Genomic DNA, 25,144 nt, shown 5'->3' with positions numbered 1-25,144 from the left:
CAGTGAATTGCAACACTGACATTATTATCTCTGAACCTGGCACCATTGGAGAAATGGATGTGGACAGCAGGCATCGCTGAGACTAGATTCAAGGCAGAGAGGCCTTTCCTTTTGTTGCACTCGGTTTCAGTTTGAACTGATGACTGTCCCACTGCTAAATGCCGAGATTTTAAAATCACCTGTGGTCACATTTCACTGATTCTCATTGGGAAATTGATAAAGGTTGCCGACCTGTGTGCCACTCGGGACTCTCTGTGAGGGGGGTATGGGCTGTGTTGGACCTATACACCACCTTCAGCTACGTATGTGGATAACATTGGCACTGTGTGCTGTGTTTATTCATTTGTTTCCCCTTCAATGAACCAACAGATGTGACAATTATGCAACTTGGCTCAAAATAAAACTTTCCAAAAGCTTTTCCCTTTAAAAGTGTACACCAAGCACAACCATCTTTTGCCAACATTTCACGCAAGTTTTACCAACTCCAGATTTTTATGAATAAGTAGCACGGTAGCACAGTGGTTAGCACTGTTGCTTCACAGCGCCCGTGTCCCAGGTTCGATTCCCGGTTTGGGTCACTGTCTGTGCGGAGTCTGTACGTCCTCCCCTTGTGTGCGTGGGTTTCATCTGGGTGCTCCGGTTTCCTCCCACAGTCCAAAGATGTGCAGGTTGGGTGGATTGGTCATGATAAATTACTCCTAAGTGTCCAAAAAGGTTAGGTGGGGTTGCTCTTTCCAAGGGCCGGTGCAGACTCGATGGGCTGAATGGCCTCCTTCTGCACTGTAAATTCTATGATTCTATGAAATCGCCTTGGATCTCACGAGGTGTTGTGAACAAGAACAAGAACAAAGAAAATTACAGCACAGGAACAGGCCCTTTGGCCCTCCCAGCCTGCGCCGATCCAGATCCTTTATCTAAACCTGTTGCCTATTTTCCAAGTATCTACTTCCCTCTGTTCCCCGCCCGTTCATATATCGGTCCAGATGCATCTTAAATGATGCTATCATGCCCGCCTCTACCACCTCCGCTGGCAAAGCATTCCAGGCATCCACCACCCTCTGCGTAAAAAACTTTCCACGCACCTCTCCCTTAAACTTTCCCCCTCTCACCATGAAATCGTGACCCCTTGTAATTGACACCCCCACTCTTGGAAAAAGCTTGTTGCTATCCACCCTGTCCATACCTCTCATAATTTTGTAGACCTCAATCAGGTCTCCCCTCAACCTCCGTCTTTCCAATGAAAACAATCCTAATCTACTCAACCTTTCATCACAGCTAGCACCCTCCATACCAGGCAACATCCTGGTGAACCTCCTCTGCACCCTCTCTTAAGCATCCACATCCTTCTGGTAATGTGGCGACCAGAACTGTATGCAATATTCCAAATGTGGCCTAACCAAAGTCCTATACAACTGTAACATGACCTGCTGACTCTTGTACTCAATACCCCGTCCGATGAAGGCAAGCATGCTGTATGCCTTCTTGACCATTCTATCGACCTGCGTTGCCACCTTCAGGGTACAATGGACCTGAACCCTAAGATCTCTCTGTACATCAATTTTCCCCAGGACTCTTTCAAAATGCATCACCTCGCATTTGCCTGGATTGAACTCCATCTGCCGTGTCTCTGCCCAACTCTCCAATCTATCTATATTTTTCTGTATTCTCTGACAGTCCCCCTCGCTATCTGCAACTCCACCAATCTTAGTATCATCTGCAAACTTGCTTATCAGACCACCTATACCTTCGTCCAGATCATATCACAAAGAACAGTGGTCCGAGCACGAATCCCTGTGGAACACCACTAGTCACCTTTCTCCATTTTGAGACACTCCCTTCCACCACTACTCTCGGTCTCCTGTTGCCCAGCCAGTTCTTTATCCATCTAGCAAGTACACCCTGAACCCCATACGACTTCACTTTTTCCATCAACAAACCCTGAACCCCATACGACTTCTGTCAACAGGTAGATCCCGGGAGCGAAGTCTCCTGGCTTTTATCGGCCAAGCTGCACCACAGCGAGATGCTTTTCGGGTGCAGTGTGGCTATTGGATCACACCCAAAGTGCCTGCTGGCTGCAGAACCCAAAAAGTGTTCAGTTTCAAAGCTCTGACAGTTTTTATCTCGTAGAATCCAGAATTTCACTCCCTGGTGTTATGGGTCCTGACCAGAGCCTCACAGGAGTGATAACACTGACCAGTTAACAGCTTTTATATTAAAAACAATTTTAATCTGAACACAGAATTAAGCACATTAGCACAAGGAAATAGCTTTATAATTAACAGGTACGACATCTTAACTTGCTTCCTGAAACCTATCTCTACATTCCAATTAAGCAACCGATATTTTCAAATATCACTTATGTATAAAGTTAACAACCAGGTTTTACTTGCTTATCTTGGTGCAGAGTCCTTGGAGAGCGAAAACCTTTTTTGGACCAAGCTGAAAATCTTCAGTTCAACTTTGAGTACTGTAAGCAACTCCCTTGTCCAGACAGGTGTGGCTCCTTCCATTAGAAACACCAGCTGTGCCCAGAGCACACAGCATTGTTACAAGACGTGCCTTGATTTGTTTAGCCAGGCTCAAACTGTTACAACATTACATTAGCTCCCGATCTGCAAAAAGATGAAATGGCTTTTAATATCTATTAGCAGAACACTTCCTCTGCAAAATCACTGATTACCTCAATTTTAAACACAACCCTAGTGTTTTAACCTTGGTTTAAATAATATTGCTGCTAAATTAAAAACTCTAAAGTATGATTATTTCTCACATTCATCACACTGGTAAAGAAGGAATTGTTTTATTTTGTTCGAATGGATTTTTAAAAACAGTTATTTTGCTTCCAGCAATGCTCTTGTACCAGATTTCACCTGTCCTCCTGCTCTGGAGTTTCTAAATCCGTGGTTACAACAGAATTACTTTACATTTTAATGAGACGAAACGTCCCAAGGCACTTTGCACAAGCATTATTAAACAAAGTATGACACCTTGCCACGAACGGAGGTACTCGGTCAAGCCATTGCCAGCATTATCACCTCAAGTTTATGAAGGGTAGACTGTGGGACACCACTCAAGAGCACATTGGAATAGTCAAGCACAGAGGTAAGTGTTGTGCATTCGCGATATGCCTAATGTTTCCTCTCTGGCAGCCTTGCAGTAGAACAGGGGCATTTTAAGAGACCGATCTCATGACGTCACTGGACGTCATCGCCTGTTTTTGTGGGCAAACAGCAGTGCAACATAGCAGCCTGTAGTGTTCACATCTTCAAAATAAAGTTCCTTGTTTGTTTGGACCTCTGAGGCCGGCAGACTTAATTTTAAAACCACCACGTAAAGCTGGCAACGAGGGGGGCAAACAGTGCTTCAAGGCACCCTAGAAGAAAAATAAATAATTAAAATCGTCGCTTCACAAACTCTGGTGACAGGGAAGCCAAACCATCGATAGAGGCACTGGAGGAGCCAACAAATCATCGAGGAATCCAAAGAAAATAACTTTGCAAAGGAAGTTGGCATGTGCTCTGCCCAAAACAATCCATTGCTACTCCTGCCCAAAGCACCAGGAGTAGCAAGTACCATGCAACAACAAATTTGGAGCTGGGTTGAAAGGGAAACAGGTTGAGCTCAGGTTTGCCTTGATTGGGTAGTGAGACAAGTTCACATTGTGCACATGCAGGTCCTTCCATAGTGAAAAATGGCAGGTATTTTTGGCATGAGGATCGCTTGATGAGAATACGGAGCGATGATGTCCATATACAAAGAGATTTGACTATTTTGCCCAAGCAAATAGGTGGCAGCAGATATAAAAGTCCTAATTTCCTGAGCATATTAGCGGGAAAAACATTTAACCTCCCGAGGGCGGCGCGGTAGACAGTGGTTATCACTGTTGCTTCACAGCAGCAGGGTCCCAGGTTCGATTCCTGACTTGGTTCACTGTCTGTGTGGAGTCTGCACGTTCTCCCTGTCTGCGTGGGTTTCCTCCGGGTGCTCTGGTTTCCTTCCACAAATCCCGAAAGACGTGCTGCTCGGTGAGGGCAGCACGGTAGCATAGTGGATAGCACAAATGCTTCATAGCTCCATGGTCCCAGGTTCGATTCCAGCTTGGGTCACTGTCTATGTGGAGTCTGCACATCCACTCCGTGTGTGCGTGGGTTTCCTCCGGGTGCTCCGGTTTCCTCCCACAATCCAAAGATGTGCAGGTTAGATGGATTGGCCATGATAAATTGCCCTTAGTGTCCAAAATTGCCCTTAGTGTTGGGTGGGGTTGCTGGGTTATGGGGATAGGGCGGAGGTATTGGCCTTGGGTAGGGTGCTCGTTCCAAGAGCCGGTGCAGACTCGATGGGCCCAATGGCCTCCTTCTGCACTGTAAATTCTATGAATCTTTGAATTGGACATTCTGAATTCTCTCTCTGTGTACCCGAACAGGCGCCGGAGTGTGGCGACGAGGGGATTTTCACAGTAACTTCATTGCAGTGTTAATATAAGCCCACTTGTGCCAATAAATATTATTATTATGATGATTATTATTATTATTATTATTATTATTATAAGGAGTCTAGTGCAGATGGAAAAGCCAGGGATGAAAGCTTACGATGAAATGGTAGAAATATTTCAGGGCCACTATTCACGGAAACCTTTGTCATCACAGAAAGTTTTAGATTTCTCAACTGCAACCGAGAAGAAGAAGACTTGTCTGTAGCTACCCAGAAAAGACTAGCTGAGCACTGCAAATTTGGGGATGTGTTTAATGATACCATCAGAGATAGATTAGTCTGTGGTTTAAGGAGTGAAGCTATTCAAAAGTGGTTGTTAACTGAAAGCAATCTGGCCCTAAAGAAACATTTGGAAGTTGCTATGTCCATGGAATTAGCAGCCATAGAAGCTTAAAGTTAAGGTCGAGCACATAAGGGCTGGTTTAGCACACTGGGCCAAATAGCTGGCTTTTAAAGCAGACCAAGGCAGGCCAGCAGCACTGTTCAATTCCTGTACCAGCCTCCCTGAACAGGTGCTGGAATGTGGCGACTAGGGGCTTTTTGCAGTAACCTCATTGAAGCCTACTTGTGACAATAAGCGATTTTCATTTCATTTCATTTCATTTCATTCATAAGGTGTCGGCCAAAAGTGGAATACAGACACAGACTCGTACTTGCCATAGGTGTGCAAAACCTGGGCCCTCAGCACCAGATTGTTGGTGCAGAGGCTTCATATGCAGGAGCTGTGGCAGAAAACACCGCGTGAAACGTGTTTGTTAGAAAAAGAAACAAGCTTCAGGCAAAAGTTGCAAAAAGTTAGAGCAGAATAAATCAAATGGGAAACTAAAATTAAAGATACTGACTATTGCTGGTGAAACAAACCCTGAGTGGGTCAATCCATAACTGGACAGTCAGCCGGTGAAAAGTTCCGACACATTGCTCGGAAATCCTCGAAGATAGTGTTAAAAACCAACACTGGAAAAGTGGTTCTGTTGAGGGGCAGTATTGATGTAACTGAACGGACAGGTGGCAGATTTGTCCTCGCACAGAGTCAAAGGAAATTATCCGGCACTAATGGGAAGACGTTGGCTGGAAAATATCAGATTAAATTGGGCCGAGGTAAATCTCGTGACAGATTCCGAATCAGGTTTACCCAAAATCTTGCAGAAACATTCCATTGTCTCCAACGGTGAGCTGGGAAGCACAAAGGGTCTCTCAGTAAAGCTGAAGTTCAAGGAAGAAAAAATCAGACAAGATGCTTAAAGGCTGGGTCAGTGTCATACGCAATCAAACCTAAAGTAGAGGCAGAATTAGAACGGCTGGTCAGAATGGGAGTCCTTAACCTATTAATGTGAGTGACAGGACAATGCCGATCGTACTCATGATGAAAAAAGGATCTATACACATTTGTGGTCATTTTAGAGTCATTATGAATCCTGTGCCCTGTACTCTCTGTTCTTGATTGCTAACGTATTTACTGGGTTGGCTGGAGGCCAACACTTCAATAAAATTGCCCTCAGTCAAACAACTTGGATCCAGATTCAGAGTCGTTCTTGATGATTTTGGCACACGAAGGGCTTTTCGAGACAAATACGACTATTTAGCATCACGTTTGTACCAGCGTTGATCCAACGAGCTATGAACCAAATTCTAAGTGGATTAGACAGCGCCCAGTGTTACTGAGATGACATCTTGGTACCAGAATGAATGCGGAAGAACATCTCCACAACCTAGATGCTACACTCCAAAGATGAGAAGATTGCCCCAAAACACAAATGTGAATTTTTCCACCCTTCAATCGAAACTCTAGAACATGTCATCTTTACCAAGGAACCGGATAACAGTGAGCAGAATGCAGAGGTGGGCATTGCTCCTGTCAGCACACACATACACGATCAAGTGTCGTCAGTCAAACCTTCATGAGATCGCAGATGGACTCTCCCAACTACACTTACCGAATAGTTCACCGATAAGCAGCTCATGTGGAAACATTTCCCGCTTCAAGTAAGTAGATAACACTCCTGGACCCACAGGCCATGTTTTAAGAAGCGTACCAGAAATTATCCAGTACTGTCAGAGGTCGTGGACATGGTGCTGCGAGGAAAGACCTCAGGAGAAAGCCCCGAGTTGAAGCCATATTCCACTTGAATTATCCGGATAGGCAGGTTGTCTCCTCTGGGGAACGAAAGTCATCATTCCACCACTACTAAGGAAATAGATCTTAAATTAATTGCACATAGGCCACCGCGCTATTGGAAGGATGAAGGAGGTAGCCAGAAGTAATTTTTGGTTGCCAGGACTAGATGCCAAAATTGTGCAGAAGGCGGGAATCTGTTTGTCTCGCGCAAAAGTGCAGACCCTGACACAATTAGCCCCGTTACACCCGTGGGAATGGCCAGAAGAGGCCTGCCAATGGGTACATGTTGATTACGCCGGACTATTTGAAGGGCGTATGTTTCTCATTCTAATCAATGTCACGCGAAATGGCCTGCAGTTGCCATCATGAAGACAACGTCATCGGAGAAAACAATTGAGAGATTGGGTGAAATCTTCCGCAGATTCTATTACCCTGGTGAGCGGTAATAGGTCGTAGTCTATTTCTCAAGGGCTTGTGCACTACTTGAAGGAGAATGGAATTCAACAAGTCCGATCTGCTCCCTATCATCCTGCCACAAATGGGCTGGCAGAATGTTATGTACAGCCAAGGTCACTAGAGAACAAGGTTCATTGACTAAACACTTGAGCCAATTCCTGCTCCTGTACAGGAATGCTGCGTACTCAACTACCCAAGTTTCTCCGGCATTGCTAATGGTTAAATGTCAACAATGCAGAGCATTCAATTTGCTAAAACCACCCAAGACAAGATAAATTGTCGAGAAAATGCAGCAGGATCAGGTCATTCAGCAGGAAAGAAGGCGAAACGTCATGTATTTCAGTAGGGTCAAAGGTTCTGGTAAGGAACTATAGCACAAGTGAAAAGTGGACACTGCTACAATTTTAGCACAGACAGAACCGGTCTCCTACGCTGTACAAACCCGAGATGATATAATATGGAGGAAACATACGGATTAACATTTGGCAACAAGAACCAATCCGTCAGAGACAGGACTGACAGGAGTCCAAATCCAGCTGTGCCAAGGGACAATCTGGACGTTTCAGAGAACCCGACACTATCTGAACCAATTAGGGAAAGCAGTACCTCAGTTGAGAACCAGACACCGAGCCCCTCTCAGAACACTACGCCGACTCTGGCTAAGGTGACCACAGACGATGTCCAAACTAAGCCAAAGACACTAGAGGTTTCAGCAAGCACCAAAAGACAGACAATCGAGGTTCACCCACAACCACACTGAGAATGATGACCTCCGAAGCCCCGGGTGCATTGACTCGTGTTGTTGATGATTGTTAATGTTATATTGTTTGTCGTGTCAAGAACCTTTGGCATAAGGAAGGAGGAAATGTTGTGTATTCATGGTGTTTCTAGTGTTTCCTCACCTTGCAGTTGAGCAGGAGCACTTTAAGAGACGGATCAGGTTGTGTCATTTTGCGTAGGCAAATGGGAAGTCTAACACAGCCTGCTGTGTTAACATCGCCTGGACAGAGCTTTTCATTTGTTTGAACCTCTGAGGCCTCAAGGCTTCATTGAAGAACCACCACAGTGAGGACAATGAGCTGAAATGGGGTGAATTCGGGTGATGTTACAGAAGTGGCAATGGATAGTCTTAGTGACAAATATGCAGTCGGAAGTTCAACTCAGGATCTTTAAACAGTGGGAAGAACAACATTCTGCAGCTGCTTTAAGTCTGGATGAAAACAGTGCGATCGTATTCTGCTCATGTGGGATTATCTGGTATGTTATACTCCTCACAAAAATCAGGCAATCAATGTTTCACCCAGGTCACCCGTGCATTCAACAGCAGTAGTTTTCAAAGATTTAACATTAATCTTTTGGGGGCCATTTGTCTAGCCGTCTGGTTTAGTCCCATGGAGTTCCACATCAGCGCAGTCAAATTAATTTAAGGATCTTATCAAGACTGGGTAGGTTATAATTCATGACCAGTTAAGGCCTGCTTCTGCCTCTCCATAAGAAACAATGGGCTGGTGAAATACGCACAAAGGACTCCACCTGCTACCTGGGGCTAAATAGTTGGCAGGAAAGCTGGGGTGGGGAGGATACCTCCTTGGGGGGGGGGGGGGGGGGGGGGGGGAGGGGGGGGTCCCTGTACGTATCGGCGAGAGGGGTCCGAAACCTCCGGCCCTTCAAAATCCGAGCTTTCCCAACCCTCTGCCTCCACCCCCTCTCTAGGGTCACCAACCTCTCCCTGACCCAAAAAACCCCGGGCTTGCCTCTAAGTCTGGAATCTTCCTTCTTGGGACCCCCATGGTGAGGAATTCTACCCCTCCCTCCATCCCTTGAAATTTGAAACGAGGGAATTGATAAGTGATAAAAATGGATGGAATAAATGGAAAGTAGTGAAATGCATTATTGCAATAGATCTTGGTTTATATTAGGTCTCCCTTTCAAGTCATTTCTACATTCAAAAAGTACTCAATTGTCTTGACCTGCCATTTTAATAATGCCATTGTCATATCCAGACAGATGGGTGACCACCAGATAGATTAACAAATGAACAAATTATTAAATGAAAAAACTTTGCGCAGAGTATGAGGTAAAAGACACCAAGTTGCAAGACCCCAAACTCCGAACTGACTGGGACACCACGCTCCACCCCCAGGGTTCACGTGCTGTGGTCCCATTGGCCAATTGGGTCACCTGACCATCCGGGAACTTGTCCCCTGAAAGGGGCACACTTTCACACCCTCCCCTTTAATGCCCCTGATGAACATCCTCAAATAACAACGGCATGTGCAACAGGTGTCTCTCAAAACAGTCTTTTATTGGGTCAGTAATCAGCCCGGGGACTTCTTCATTCTTTGAGAGTGACGCAATTCACTGACAGTTTCTTCATCAGTGACTGAAGTTTGGACCTGATATACTCTTTGTTGCAGACATAAAGAGAAAGATTCAGAGGTGGAACATGTCAAGTTCATGTCACATAGTGCGAGGGGTTTATTTACAAAGTGCTGCTCAACGGGTCAATGGTGAATTCCACAAAAGTGCGTGAAACGCTCCGATTACACCATTGTGTAACATGTGGCATTACACCAGCCACTGGTGTTACTCTGATACATAACAGACCCTTCACAGGCTGACTCGCGAAACGTGAAGGTGGATCCATGCAGGTAGTTACCTCAGTTCCCCTTGAAGCCATACTGGGTTCATCTTCTGGGTAGCTTGCTGCGGCATTATTTTCATCCATCTCGCTGAGAAGCCAACTCAGCCCAGGTTGTCCCACTGGTTTGGGGTGTAGTAGTTCTCTTCTCCTTAAGTCGTCTCAGTGTTTTGTTTTAACCTTCTCCCTAGTGCTTCTATCTGGTATAATACTGGACTTGTTTTGGTCATGACGTTCCCAGGACCCAATTAGAGCCAGCACCAATATTCATCACTTAAACTAAATCACCCACAACAAATGTTCTTTCAACTGAATTTAAATTGTGGTGTCTTTTCTGTTTGTTTTGTTTAGCCTCCACCTTCCCCGCCAAATTTGGAAAAATAAGGTCCAATCACGTTCTAATGCACATTTAACCATTGACAGCTTAACAGGTGTGGCACCTGTGGTGACACGAGGCGTAATACAAATGAGTAGAAATCAGGTCAGTCTGATTTGCAAAGGGACTGAAGACTGCTTTTTCATGGCAGTCTTGAATGCCTGGACGGCTCTCTCAGTCAGTCCATTTGAAGGATAGTAGAGAGCAGTTTGAACATATTGAATGCCATTGGTCCTCATAAAATGTTGGAATTTTTCACTTGTAAAAGCCCCATTATCAGAGACCAGACCTCAGGCAACCCATGGGGGTGAATGTCTGTCGCAATTTCTCTACCGTTGCTGATGAGGTTGGTGGATTTTATTTCATGTACTGCCAACCACTTGTGGTGAGGTTCAATGATAAGCAAGAACATGGAGCCCATAAATGAACCAGCAAAGGTGATGTGTAGTCTTACCCAGGTGCAACCCGGCTTCTCTAAGAGTGCATGAGGACCACAGAGGGCAAGTGTTGCTGCATTTCACGTTGGTCACGCTGTTTGACCAAATTCTCTATGTCGGTGTCCATTCTGGGCCACCACAACTGCGTTCGAGCATCTTTGTCATCCCAGGATGGCTGAGGTGTAGTTCCTATAACAATAGCTTCCTAACGGGAGTTGGAACGACCCCTAGCACTCCACAATAACACGTCATCTTCACAACTTAACTCATCTTTTCTTAACTGAAAGGGCGTAGCAATTCCGACCTGTTATCGTAATGCCAGCTGTGAAGGACCGTGTGCTTTGCTCAACAAAACAAGGGGTTCTATTGGGTCCAAAGCTTGAACTGCCTCACTGATACTGGCAGCGTATCAAGGAAGTGCAAAGCCAGAGCGATCTCCATATATTGGTGGAATGTTTTAACTCTGAATTGCATGACCAGTCCCTCCTTTTCAATTTAGACCCGCATATTCTGATGGTTCCATTTGGTTTAATCGCAGGCACGATTGGAGCTGCCCACTGTGAAAACTGTACAGGAAAGCCGAAACCTAATTCTTCCGGTCATTTGAGTTCAAAGACAACCTTCTCATTTCAGGTATAAGGGGCAGTTTGAAAAATGTGGGCTTGGCTCCAGATCCTGTATCTTGCCTGACGTGTTTTGGAACACCTCCAGATAATTTTCGAAGACATCATGGAGGCCTCCTTAGTTGATTTGAAAGATCTACAACCAGTTTAGTTTAATTTGATGAAGCCAATTCTGGTCCATCAGACTAGCCCCCCCCCTACTCCTCCCCCCCCCCCTTCCCCACCCCCACCCTCTCCCCCACTAGTACTAGGGACAGTTGAGCTGACTGGTGCCGCCAGTAGCTTACGGCCATTGTGTCATTCCTAGAATTCCTCTCAAAGCTTCCCCAGTATACATGATTAGCCTGGTCATCATGTTTCTTAACTTCAGGGGCTGGGCCCCACCTTGCAAATAACGATACATTTGTCCCGCACAGCTGTAGCGGAGGCCCATCTCCATTCTAAGCGGTTGACCATTTACCATTTGTGCAATCGTAATGGGGGTGTCTTTATGTTGTTTAAACTGTATACTTCAAATCCATTTTCAGCATTATTCTTAACACTGTGTGCTGAAGTCGGAGATTTTCTTCATGGCTCCCTGTGTGCCCCCTCCTATTGCAGGCATGAAAAGTAGCTTCCCTGAATTTACAGCTTTCTCGGGATCTTCTCCACCACGCGGTAGCATTCTTCATAGCTCTTGGTCTATGGATCAAATTCCTTATATCTCTGAACTCTCTTCTGCTCATTACTTTCTGTGCCTTCATGCTTGGTGCCGTGACTACCAGCATCTTCCTACCAAACCTGGTGGACCTCTGCTGTCTGCATGCTCTAACTTTATCGCACCCCGCTCGGCACTTTTCACAGACCTTCTTTAAGGTAATATGTACCTCTGCTCACAATCATTTTTGTACGGCCATGTCGTTAACACCACAGACCAGCTTATCCCTCAACATGTCGTTTAGTGCAGACCCAAACTTGCATTGTTCAGCCGTTTATTTTAGACATGCCTCGAATATTGCGATCATCTCCACTGGGGCCCCTGTTGTCAAATTGAATTTGTAATGCAGCACTATTGTCAAGGGCTTTGGGTGGGGAAGACCCTTGGCTAACGTCACCAATTCCTGGAATGTTTTGGCGTTTTGGCAACTGGGGAGACGTCAAATTCCTAATTAGGTTGTAAGTGGGAGCCCTGCAGATTTTTATTAGATTTACCAGTTGTTTTTCTTCCCTATCCGAATTCATTTGCCTTGAAAGAGTAACTGAGATGCTCTACATATAGTGCCCATTGCTCCGTCTGGGGGCAAATGGTTCCAGTTTACCAAAAAGGGGCATTGTCACTTCTAGACTGTGAAAAGTGTTTCCTTCAGTGGGAAGCTTTCACCGAGGTCTGCTCTCCCAATTTTCATAACAGCAGGAAGACATTCCGATTGATCCTTGATGGCAATGTAATGCCAGACAGGCGAGCACCAGACAGATTAGCAAGTGAACTATTTATTAAAGTAGGAAACTATATACAGGGAGTCAGATAAAAAGCTACCATGTTTCAAGACTCCAAACTCCAAACTAAACTGGGAACCCGCACTCTGCCCCAGGGTTCATGTGCTCTGGTCCAATTGGCCGATTGAGTCACATGACCCTCTGGGGACGCGTCCCCTTAAAGTGGCACACGCCCCTTAAAGGGACACATTCCCACAATTATTATTTTTCTAAATCATCTGGTCCAACACACTGTTGTTGAGGGACTTTGTTGTGTGCAAATTGGCTGCCACTTTTCCTACAGAGCAGCAATAAAAACATTTCAAAAATACTTCATTGGTGATAAAGCATTTTGTGGCATTGTTAGGTCATGAAAAGTCCTATTTCTAATGGTCCAATCTATTTGCTCAAATCTCGCTGTGTTTCTTACCATGGTGATTTATGTAATTTTTGTGAGAATTTGCGATCAAGGACACGCCTTCTGGGAAGAGTAATGGTTTCTTCTGCCTCTCTTACAGCCAAGAGGTAGCTTGTTATGGGTAACAGAGTCATCAGGTTCCTAGTGTCGACCTTCAGTAGGCGACACATTAAGGGGGAAATGGAAATGACTTGCTGTTAATTAGTGGTGCTGCTTGTAACAAAGGGCTGAGTAACTGGGATCTGTCTTCCCACCTCCTCAGTCAATAGCATCTGTTCAGAATGAAAAGTTAGAGCAGGCGAGAATTTGTTGTTCTTCTTGTTAGTCTACTTAGCAGTTTTTTGCAATCGAGTGTCATGGGATCTGCATTAAACTTCTTTAGTTGGAGGGCATATTGTGAGTAAGGTACAATTAGAACATAGAACAGTACAGCACAGAACAGGCCCTTCGGCCCTCGATGTTGTGCCAAGCATTGTCCAAAACCAAGATCAAGCTATCCCACTCCCTGTCATTCTGGTGTGCTCCATGTGCCTATCCAATAACCACTTGAAAGTTCCTAAAGTGTCCGACTCCACTATCACAGCAGGCAGTCCATTCCACACCCTAACCCTCTCTGAGTAAAGACCCTACCTCAGACATCCCTCCTAAATCTCCCACCCTGAATCTTATAGTTATGCCCCCTTGTAACAGCTACATCCACCCAAGGAAAGTCTCTGGACGTTCACTCTCTCTATCCCCCTCATCATCTTATAAACCTCTCATCCTCCTCCACTCCAAAGAGACAAGCCCTAGCTCCCTCAACCTTTGACTGTTCAAAAGTTCAGAAGACTTGGACTTTTTTGTCATCTTGTCTAAACATTGGCAAAATAGTCTTCAGTCCATGTCACTCTGTTACTTATTAGCCTTATGACAGCCACATCTGTCTGATTGTTTCCATCTTTACAAGCTACTTGTGCCAGTGAATACATTTCTCCATGTTGTACAAGTCAGTAGACTAATGCTGGTCTGCTTGTCATTGACAGGCTTTCTGTTTCGCAGGAGACAGCTTTCGGCTCTTAAAAGGTAATTGTGTGTAATTGGTTGGAAGAAGTTGTGTCGTGCTTCCTGGAAGCAATAAGTGTTTGAAAAGTTTCCTGAAAAAGCTCTCAATGCAGGAATTCAAATCCTGAGTCAATAAAGGACACTTGGAATTTTGGCCTCTGTTACAGGATGTTGTTGCTCGTCATTATCTATGGTGATAAATAAATGCTCTACATTGGGGGTGGGAGGTGAACATAGATGCTTTTTCACCCTGGCGAATGCTTCATCCTGTAAGGCACCCCAAACCCACTTTTGTTCCCTCTTTAGCAGAATGTGGAGGGGCGCCAATATGGTGGCCAAGTTAGAGATGAATTTCCCATAATAATTCACCGGGCCTAACAGTGATCATAGTTCAGCCACGTTCCTCGGAGTTGGGGCCCCGTTCATGGCCCGGACCTTTTCCTCCATAGGGTGTAGGCCATCCCAGTCCGCCCTGTGCCCCAAGTATGTCACTGCTTTCGTCTGAACACACACTTGCTTCTCTTCAGCCGGGCGCCCACTTGGGAGAACTGACTGGGCACTTGTTGCAGGTTGTTTATGTGTTCCTTGTCAACGGCATTTTCAACCTTCATATCCTCACATTCCTGTATGGTAATTGCCCGGGGCAGCTGCTCGGCATTTCCAGAAGCAAGTCTGGAGTCTCCTTTGTCCTCGTCGCCAGTTTGATGACTAAGGAAGCCAACAGTAGAGAACAAGGATTTTCAAAAACTATTTACTGTGCTCTGCCCACGACAGTAACTGTCCACAATCACAGTCCCATTGGGGCAACCAACTGTCCGGGCCCTGCTTGGGCCAACTTTTATGTTGAGTTCTAACGAGCCCCAGCTGGGTGGTCTCCTGGGAACCCCTTATTCCAGGAGCCTCACGAGGAGATTGATATGGTTTCCCCATGGGCCTCGTAGGGGTTATGGCAGAAGACATGTTCTTGGAGCTAAGGTCCTGCTGTCAACCTCTCCGATGACCTCTTCCTTCTAACGGCAGAGTTGTTCTCCCTCTGTGAGTAAAGCATTTCCCTCCTTCCTCCTACAGCCTGCACCCGGACCTTCAGGGCAGTATTAGGCAACCTTGGCTCCCTACCAGTATACTCTGCAGCCATTTGTGTGCACAGAACTGTATCTCCCTGTTGTCTGCCGCCAGAATGCTTTTTCCCTTCAAGAGGAGCTGGCTTCCTTTAAGCAATTTCAGAGATGGGCAAATATGTATGCAACCAATCAGTAGTGTGGAACACCTAATTCATAATCATTAGCAGGCAGTCTGAATATGATGTGCTGCCTGCGACAACACAAATGGGTGTTAAGCGCCGCTTCCTACAGCCTGGTTGTGAAAATGATCGAATGTCTAGGCTACTGTCTGAGAGCTTGATTGATAAAAATATTTGAGTGTCCACCGTCTCGGAGTGCAAATTGTGCATAATATCAGAATAAGAAATTTTTTAAAAAGGGATTATACATCCTGACTAAATCATGCTGACATAAACTAACCACAGGGCAGGGATCCTGCACTTCAGGCTCCCATTAATGTTTTTGTTGAATTCCACGTAAAAGCCCGCCTCCTGATTCTGCGGGTCACCTCCCACACAGTAGATGCAGCAAGGAATGTTCCAGAGCTTCTGCTTCGCACCTTCAAAGCAAAACACCTTCCTTCCCACTATTTGCGCCTGTGATACATAATAACCCCAAATAATCAGCTGTTTCTTTATCTACATGTGTTGCTCTGTGTCGGTCATTGCATTTCTCAACTCACCTCTTGTATTTAAATCAATTCATGGCCTCGCCCGTCATTATCTCTTTCGCCTCCTAGAACTATAGGATGGCAACAGCACAAGGAGGCCTTGCAGCCCATCACAACTGTGCTGGCCCTCTGCAGGAACTATTTACCGAGTGCCACTCCCCCACATTTTCTCCAGCTACAATCCTCCCATTCCTCTGATTGTGTGACCTTTTGTGCACCTCCCTTTGCCCCACCTTTCTCACTTGTGCCGATAGCCTATAATCTCAACCTGAAGACTTATGTCTTCACACAGCTTTTTACTTTCTGTGAAACTTCCCTTAAAATCTATCCAGCTGACCCAGCTTTTAGTCGCCTATATTAATGTCGCAGTACTACCCTCCTTGGTGTTCGGGGCTGGGGGTGTGTCACCCACAGGGAGGGGGGGATCAGGCAGGTTGGGCATTCCAGGAGTCCCCTGGGTAGCAGGCCTCAGGCTGTGTTCCGGCTGACCCTCCTCCCTGTGGGTCCAGGGGCCTCTGCGCTCCTCCATGGGAGAGAGGAGCAGCTGGACTGAGATCCAGAAATGCCATCGTCCTCAGGCGCTGACACTCATAGATTCCCATTCAGTGCCTGCACCGTGCAATTGAAGCCATGGAGGTCATGACCTGAGCCATGGAGCGTACGTCCTCCGCAGGGTGCCAGACTGGCATTGCCAAGGTGCCCAGGTGGCACCAACAGTGCCAGGGTGCCACAATACCCAGAGGGCAGCCACCTGGGGGCCTCCGATCCCCTGGGGGACTCCCCAAGTACCTTTACATCCGGTCCCCATTTGTGGAGACTGTAACAACACGTGCCCTGTAAGAATAATGAAGGGTTAACAATTTACTGTAACTACATCCAACCACTAGGTGGTGATCATACGCATACACATGGATCACATGATACTCTTGATTCAGGGGTAGGTTGTTAGGCGAGATAGTGAACAGTCATGTTATCAGGAGCTCTGTAGTTCGTATCATCGTTTTAGTCAATCTGTAATCTTTTATATTTCAGCAAGCAAGACAAATATCTGTATTTTGTACTGTAAATAAATTAGCTTTTTTCAAAACATAGCTTGATGTTCTTTATGAGACGCTACGCTTCGAAGCCATCCTCATGAAGAAATCAAAGTACATCACAGAGACCAGCACTGAGTGGCGTTCGCCCATGGCCTCCGAGGCAAAGGGGTTAGATCCCAGGTCCACAGGAGATCAGGCCAGTGCATATCAGACTTAGGCTATCTGTTTCGCTCTAATATGCAGATTTGCCAAACACTGATCCCGCCCACAGTGGGCGGGATTCAGATCACAACGGCTCGTGAGATCCCATTAGATATCACGGAGCATGGCGAGCTGGGTAGATCCCGGAAAAGGGATCTCCCGGCATCTACCGGCCACACCGTGCCACTGTTCAGGCACAACATGGATCACACCCAATATTAAACTCTTCAACATTGCATCTGAAAATAGCTTACAATTACCCCTCAAATAATACTGCTCAATACCGTAAATTACTATCTGTATTATAATTAAACAACACATAAGGAAAACAACATACAGCTCTCAATCCATCCTACATCCCAAAGGCACAGATTAATACTTCCTTTCCAGAACAGATTTGGCTCCTGTCAGAATCCCTGCAGGTTCTGGCTGGATGTCTTCAAAAAGCTGTTTCAACTGGTTTGTTTTGCTTCCCCCTTTTCCTCAGACAAGTCTGCACTGCTCTAAATACTATCAATAGTTGCTAACTATCCTACTGTGAGAGCAAAAGACGTTATTTGTGGTGTAAAGGGTATCCAGAAGAGAACTTAACTGAAAATGCTTCGTCAAAATGTCTGAATGGCCAAGCTCCACCCAGCAATGACATCACCTGCCCAAGCTGAAAACGAAATAACTCCCCGGGGTGAAAAGACATTAACTCCCCAGGGACTCCCCCTCGTCAAACAACATTGCATTAGCCCAGGCTTTTTTTATTCCGTGACCAAAAAGGTTAGATGGGGTTGTTGGATTACGGGGCTAGGTTGGAAGTGAAGGCTTAAGTGGGTTGGTGTAGACTCGATGGGCCGAATGGCCTCCTTCTGCACTGTATGTTCTATGTTCTATGTTCTAAAACAAGAAGAGAAATGTAAAACAAGCAAAGAGTTGAATGAATGCCTAAGGGAGAAAGTATTCCAATAAATTCAGCGTGCTATGTTAGCAAAGAACGTGCATCAGCTTCTCCAGGAGATAGTTACAAGTTCCATCTGTATCTGTTATCCACATCTGCATTAGCCCAGACTCCTGCTGCTGTTATTGATGTTTTCACCCTCACATTCTGAATTTCATTCCTGCTCCAGTAAAACTGCTTTGCAAAATGAGGTGACCCATTGCAGGAGCGATTATGCAGAAAAATGAATCGATCGACTGATTTTCTTTTCTCAGCTGAGCTATTTTCCAGGCGTAAGTTACACGCTGCAGGATTTGCTAACATGATCGGTGACAGTGCATAGGATTAAATATTCATCGGGCTGCAGAGGATTGTTATTTTTCGTGTCGTCTTGTGCAGTGAGTTTATACAAGTTTGGATCAGGTTTTAATATCGGGATGCAAGGAGAGGGCATAAGAGGTTTGAAAGCCCCCTGCAAAGGTGTGGCCTTCACACTCACCTCTACATAAGAGGGTTGTGAATTCAAATTCCACTCCAAGGTGTTGAACATACAGCCTATGCTTTAAGAGAGAGTGCTGCATTGGGGTGCATTCTCCTCCACCCCAGCCCAATGTTCCTCGGCAGCGCGGGGGTGCCAACAGCGGGAATTTCCATTACCGCGACCTGCCAAGGGGATTTCCCATTGTGGCCACCCCATTCTGCCAGGAAACCCACGGATGTGGGTGCGCTGCCGGCGCAATGGAGAATCCCGCTGGCAGAGAATCCTGCCCATGATTGCAATGCACTTACCTGTCTTTGATGTGTTGCTGTTTGTAAACATTGTGGTTTCAGCACTTGGAGTCACTCACCCATGAAGGGAGATGAATGAATCAAGGCTGCAGCTGGTTTGTGGAGGCTGTCAATCACAGCTCACTACTAGAAATTAATGAATGGCTTGCAGCTGATGGATCCGAGGGGTTTAAACACAGGTCACAGTTGTTCTCTTTCCAGGAATGGACACGTGGATCTTCCAGGTAACTGTTACAGCTGTAATGTTTTTAACTGCCCTTATCTGGACTGCTCTCTAGCTTCCAGAGAAGAGTCTCTTTTCTGGGGTGGGGGGATGCATCTGTGGGGGTGGGGTTGCTTTAGTCACCAGATCCCTTTGAGGGGTCCCGTTAATTAGGGGTTCTTTGTGGGGAGTTCCTTTCGTTAGGGAGTTTCTTGGGCATTCTTCCATTTTGGGGTCTCTGGGTGGTTATGGGGAGAACACCCAAGAGACCCCCTTCATAGGGAGATTCTTCGGGGACCCCCTAACTGAAGGAACACACCACAGAGACCCCCAAACTAGAGGGACCCTCATACAGACCTTCTACCTAATGAGACCGCCCACAGGGACCCCTTGACTGATGGAACCCCTTCACAGCGACCCCTTAACTCAAGGGACCTCTCCAAGGATCCTCTCACTAAAAGAACACCCAAAGGGACACCCTAAATAAAAGGGACCCACCTCCCACAAAGAACCCCTAACTAAAGGGGCACCCCACAGTGACTCTCTGATGAAAGGAACCCTCCCCCCACAGAAACTCCCAAAGTTTACTTCATAGTGCGATCCGTTCCAAATGCCTCTGACTGCTTTAACGAAATGAAAATCTTTGACGCAAATGGTGCTGCTAAACAAGGGGCTTTTCTGGGCTTAGATCACTCAGCAGGCATTGATCGGAGATTTTTTAGAATTAAGCAGGCTTTGCAGAGCCTGCACACTTAGTCAGGCTGCTGGAGGTCTGTCCAATTGACGTTAAAACTGCAACCTGGCTGTGATCAGAATGTAATATTGTGCTGTCCAAAGGGCTGGAAGCTTGGGTCATGTGAACTTCCTTCTCCATAATGACTTCAAAAGGGTTGTTCATCCAGAATCTGAATATGGGCTTGGCTTCAGGACTAATACAGTCACAGCCATTAGTTGTTGAAAGGACTGCCATTTAGGTTGAGGGTCAGGTGTTTGGGAAGCCAGTGTCTCAGCACACCCACTGACTCTGCTAGAAAGGTTAGCTTATCAAATTCAAATTACATCCTTGTAGTTCTCTTTGCCCCATGTGCGATGTGAGTCTGTCAGCAGTTCTCTAGGTAGAATGGGATGTGACATTCCAGAAACTGGGAAAATAATTATTTTGCCTTTGAAATTCCAGCGGATACCTCCCAGACAGAGGGCCAACCCTGTGATCAGGTGACTTGTAGCAGCCATCTTCATTTTCAGCATCTTTACTTTTTTCAGTCGCAAAAGTCCAGCTTTAAAGGTGTCTTTATTCATTGATGGGATGTTGGCTCCACTGGCTAGATCAGTGTTTGTTCCCCATCCCTAACTGTCATTGAGAAGGTTGTGCTGAGCTGCCTTCTTGAACCACTGCAGCCCATGTGGGGTAGGTACACCCACTATGCGATTAGGGACAGAGTTCCAGGATTTTGACCCATATGTTTCCAAGTCAGCATGTGGAGTAACTTGGATCTTCCCATGTATCTGCAGCCTTTGTCCTTTTAGATGTTAGTGGCCGTGGGTTTGAAAGGTGCTGTCTAAAGAACCTTGGTGAGTTCCTTGTGGATGGTACAAACAGCTGCCACTGTTCATTGGTGGTGGAGGGAGTGTATGTTTGTGGAAGGGGGGAGCAATCAAGCGGGGCTGCCAAGCTTCTCAAATATTGTTGGAGCTGCACTCATCCAGGCAAGTGGGAACTATTCTATCATACTCCTGACTTGTGCCTTGTAGATGATGGACAGGTTTTGAAGAGACAGGAGGTGAGTTACTCACCACAGGATTCCCAGCCTCTGACCTATTCTTGCAGCCACAGTATCTATATGGCTAGTCCAGTTCCGTTTCTGATCAATGGTGTTGCCTTCTTTACTTTGGGGTGAACCACAACCAAATGACCACACAACCAGTATGTTAGCTCAAAAGCACAGTTTAGTAATAACACAAGACTTGTATCTCAAGGCAATAACACACGTGGTTCCGTACTAAACTACACCTAACGACTAAGATGACCTTTACTTAACTTTGAGTGAGCGGCACTGTGCGAGATTTTGGGCGAGATTCTCCCGTATCCGGTGGGGTGGGTGGTCCCGATGGGATGGGGTGGAGTGAACCCTTCAGAGGCTAGGCCCGCCCCGGAGTGGTTGGCGCCCCGCCGGCCGGTGGGATAGGGGCCTGGCGCCACGCCAACCGGCGCCGAAGGGCCTCCGCCGGCCGGCGCGAATCGGCACATGCATGGGAGCGCCAGCGCGTGCTGGCATCATCCCCACGCATGCGCACAGGGATTCGCTTCCGCATCGGCCATTGTGGAGGATGACAACGGCCGATGCAGAAGGAATAGAGTGCCCCCACCGCACAGGCCCGCCCACGGATCGGTGGGCCCTGACCGCGGGCCAGTGTGGGAGCACCTCGTGGGGCAAGATCCCCCGGGACCCTCCAGTAACCCCGGAACCCGCCCGCGCTGCCAGGTCCCGCCGGTAAGGAACCTACTCTGATTTATGTTGGCGGGACCGGTTACTGGTGGATGGGACATCGGCCCATCGTGGGCCGGAGAATTCGGGCGGTTTTGGGGGGCGGGAGAATTGGGAGGAAGGCGGGGACGGGATTCACGTCGGCCCCCGGAGATTCTCCCACCCGGCGGGGGGTCGGAGAATCCCGCCCAAGGCCTTTATCCGGGTCCACGTTGTCGGTTTGTAAGTTGTTGGGCTCGTCTCAGCTGGGCTCATCCTTCAGGAATGGTTGCAAGTCCTTGAACTTGGTTGTTCTGCTGCAGTTGGTCGCCCACAGAGTTGGTCGCACACAGGCCATCCCAAAAGAGTCAGGTCTCTAGTGCGCAGGGCTTTTTATCCTTCATCTCTTTCGCACCCTTTTGGCGGTCCCTTACTCCAGGTTCAATGGATCAATAGGGTTTTCGGCCACCCTCATCGATCTCAGCCAATTAGGGGGCAGATACCTCGATAGATGGGCAGGTCCCAGCTATCATTGTCCCAGGCACATAGGCCTTTCCAAATAAGGGAAGGGGGGGGGGGGGGGGGGGGTGGCGCTGGTTAATCTGCTACTGTTGTAACTCCTTGTCCTGGGGGAAATGGGGATCGACTCTTAATGGATACAAGTTTCAGCCAAGTCTGGTTTCTTTGCGCAATACACAGAGGCTGTGTACCTGTCTGTGTCCCAAAATGACCACAATTCCCATGATCCTTTGCAGGTGGCCATTTTACATGGCTACAATGGTAACCCCCAGGATGTTGATTGTGGGGAATTCAGTGATGGTAATGTCAACGGGCGATGGTTAGTTCCTCTCTTGTTGGAGGTGGTCGTTGCCTGGCACTTGTATTTAAAAATAAAATAAGAATAAAATTGCAATAAGAATAATGTTTTAAAATACACCGTGTTGGGTTGCTTTCCTGTGTTGCAGGAACCCTCAATATAAAGAGATGTAAGACAACCCACAACAGCCTTGTGTAAATCAACTGTTTTCCCAATCATTGCATAAAAAGATGAGCAATGCCTGTTGGTTAGTAAACATAATGTTATTGTTTTAATAGTGGGGTTAAAAGCAGAGTTCTGTCTATTGACACCTAACAGCTCCGTGAGAGTATCTGTGTCACACGGATTGAAGCAGTTCAAGATAGTGGCTCACCGCATCTTCTCAAGGGTAAATAGGGATGGGCAATAAATGCAGAGCTGGCCAGTGGTTCCATGAACTCCCTACATGCCAGGGGTTGGAAGACAGCTGTATGCAGAGCTGTCTTTTTAACTTTCTGATGCCAGTTTTGGATCAGAATAACAAAGAAAAAAAGAATCATCACAGTGTTGCGAAATTCCCTGTTCAAGTCTCCAAAAGCAGCAGGATTGAGTGTGTGATAAAACAGTAAGATAAAGAGGATAAAGAGGATTAGATATTTCATCCCGTACAGTTTTAAGCGTTGTTCCCTGAAAGATGCTACCTCATGCTGAGTAACTCTCAGCTGGCAGAAATTGCCTTCCCATCAAGCGCCATTGCTCACCAATATTGGGTTGTGTGTTGGTCGAGATGTCTCGGCGGGAAGGCTTGCTAATTAAATGCTAATGTATTTAAATGATGTTTCTCAACCTCCTGTAGCAGGATTCTCGTTACACCACCGGTGATGGGCCTGGAAAATCAGAAAACACGATCGCGACGCCGAGAATCATGTTTCCCGTCATATTTTGCGTTGACTTTGCTGTTCTCGCTCATTGCCCCCTGAAGTCTCTTAAATTTGCTCGTAATAATAATAATCTTTATTGTCACAAGTAGGCTTACATTAACACTGAAATGAAGTTACTATTAAAATCCCTTAGTTGACACACCCCAGCGCCTGTTCGGGTACACGGAGGGAGAATTCAAAATGTCCAATTCACCTAACAGCACGTCTTTTGGGACGTGTGGGAGGAAACCGGAGCACCCGGAGGAAACCCGCGCGGGCACAGAGAGAACATGCAGACTCCGCACAGGCAGTGACCCAAGCCGGGAATCGCACCTGGGACCGTGGCGCTGTGAAGCAACAGTGCTAACCATTGTGCTACCTTGCTACTGCTAGTTATAGTACCTAAACTCGTCCATTTTGAAGTTTCTTTATGACAAGACTGTATATTGAGAATCAAAGACAGTTAATCTATCCTACGCAGGACAAGAAATTCCTTTTATCGCCATCTGGAATCATCAAGTCACTAATCCTCTCAGTGGTATTTTACAGATTCCACTTGTTTTTTATCATTTAGGTTCTGACAAAGAGATCAGAGAATTTGAATAATGTAAGCAACTCAGGCTTGCCTTTTGATCACGCATGTTATGATCACGGATAATGCCCACAAATGTACATACAAGTCAGTACACAGTAAAAAAAAACAAAACCTGGAATGTTACTTCAAACTAAATCATGATAATAGGGGACGGAGGTTCAAACTGACTGAAGATCAACCTGTGACTGATGTCAAGTTCTTCTCTGCTCGTGAAGTGGTCAGTGGGTTGCAGAGGCAAAGGCCACTTAAGAATTGAAATGCTGTGATAGGTTCTGGATGGATGAGCTCGGGCCTTTGTCATCCACAACTAATGAAGACTCATGTCTTATTTACTGTGGCTGTTTTCTGAGCGAGTCCAGGTTCTTTCACCTGGCAGCAACATTGAGGGATGGATAAGATTGCCCGAATCCTCCGAAATGTTTCACGAATGTGAAGGAAAACTGCTCATTTTTGCTGTGTGTTTATTCAGGCCTCCTTTCAACTCTGAAAAGTTATACTAAACGTGGAATTTTCTGCTTCTGGGGCAAAGTGCGGTGGCGCACAGGATAAGCGGATCGTGGATGTTGGCGCAGGATATCACACCCAATTCTACACTTGGATGCTCATTAATTACGCATCGATGAGTAGATCTCTGAATCACGTGGTTGGACAGGAACTGATTTGCCTGCCTCACCGCCACCTCCTGGGCTCGAGGTCAAAGGATCATAGAAAACATAGAATCCCTACTGAGCAGCAGGAGGCCATTTGCCCCATCAAGTCTGCACAGACCCTCCAAAGGAGCATCCTACCTAAGCCCACTCCCCAACGCCATCGCTGTAACCCCATAACCGTACCTAACCTTTGGATATTAAGGGGCAATTTAGCATGGCCAATGCACCTAACCTGCACATCTTTGGACTGTGGGAGGAAACCGGAGCACCCGGAGGAAACCCACGCACACACGGGGAGAATGTGCAGACTCCACACAGTCACCCATGGTTGGAATTGAACTCGGGTCCCTGCCACTGTGAGGCAGCAGTGCAAACCACTGTGTCACCATGCCGCCCACATTTAAAGACCACCTGAACCACACACAGTCCACTCTCCTCAGCCCAGTTCTGTGGAGAAGTGACATTGAGGTGGTTCCAAGGAACAAAAAGAGTGTTGTGCCAATGTTTAGCTACGGCTGCTTGGAGGTTTTAACCAGAGGTGGCCCCAGCTCCGGAATATCCAAGGAATAGATCCAGGGTCCAGCAGCCTCACTTCGTCGGCCTGCGAGGTCATATCTAAAGTGGTCAGCTCAGTGGGAAACTGCCAAGAAAATGTGATTGAGTGCAGTAAGAGGATGACTGATCTCAGCTGTACCACCATTGTAAGTCAAACCTCTGCTCACACCAAACGCACACTC

This window comes from Scyliorhinus canicula, chromosome 15, assembly GCF_902713615.1.
Source record: "Scyliorhinus canicula chromosome 15, sScyCan1.1, whole genome shotgun sequence".
Lineage (NCBI taxonomy): Eukaryota > Metazoa > Chordata > Chondrichthyes > Carcharhiniformes > Scyliorhinidae > Scyliorhinus > Scyliorhinus canicula.
Note: the sequence above shows the minus strand (reverse complement) of the source record.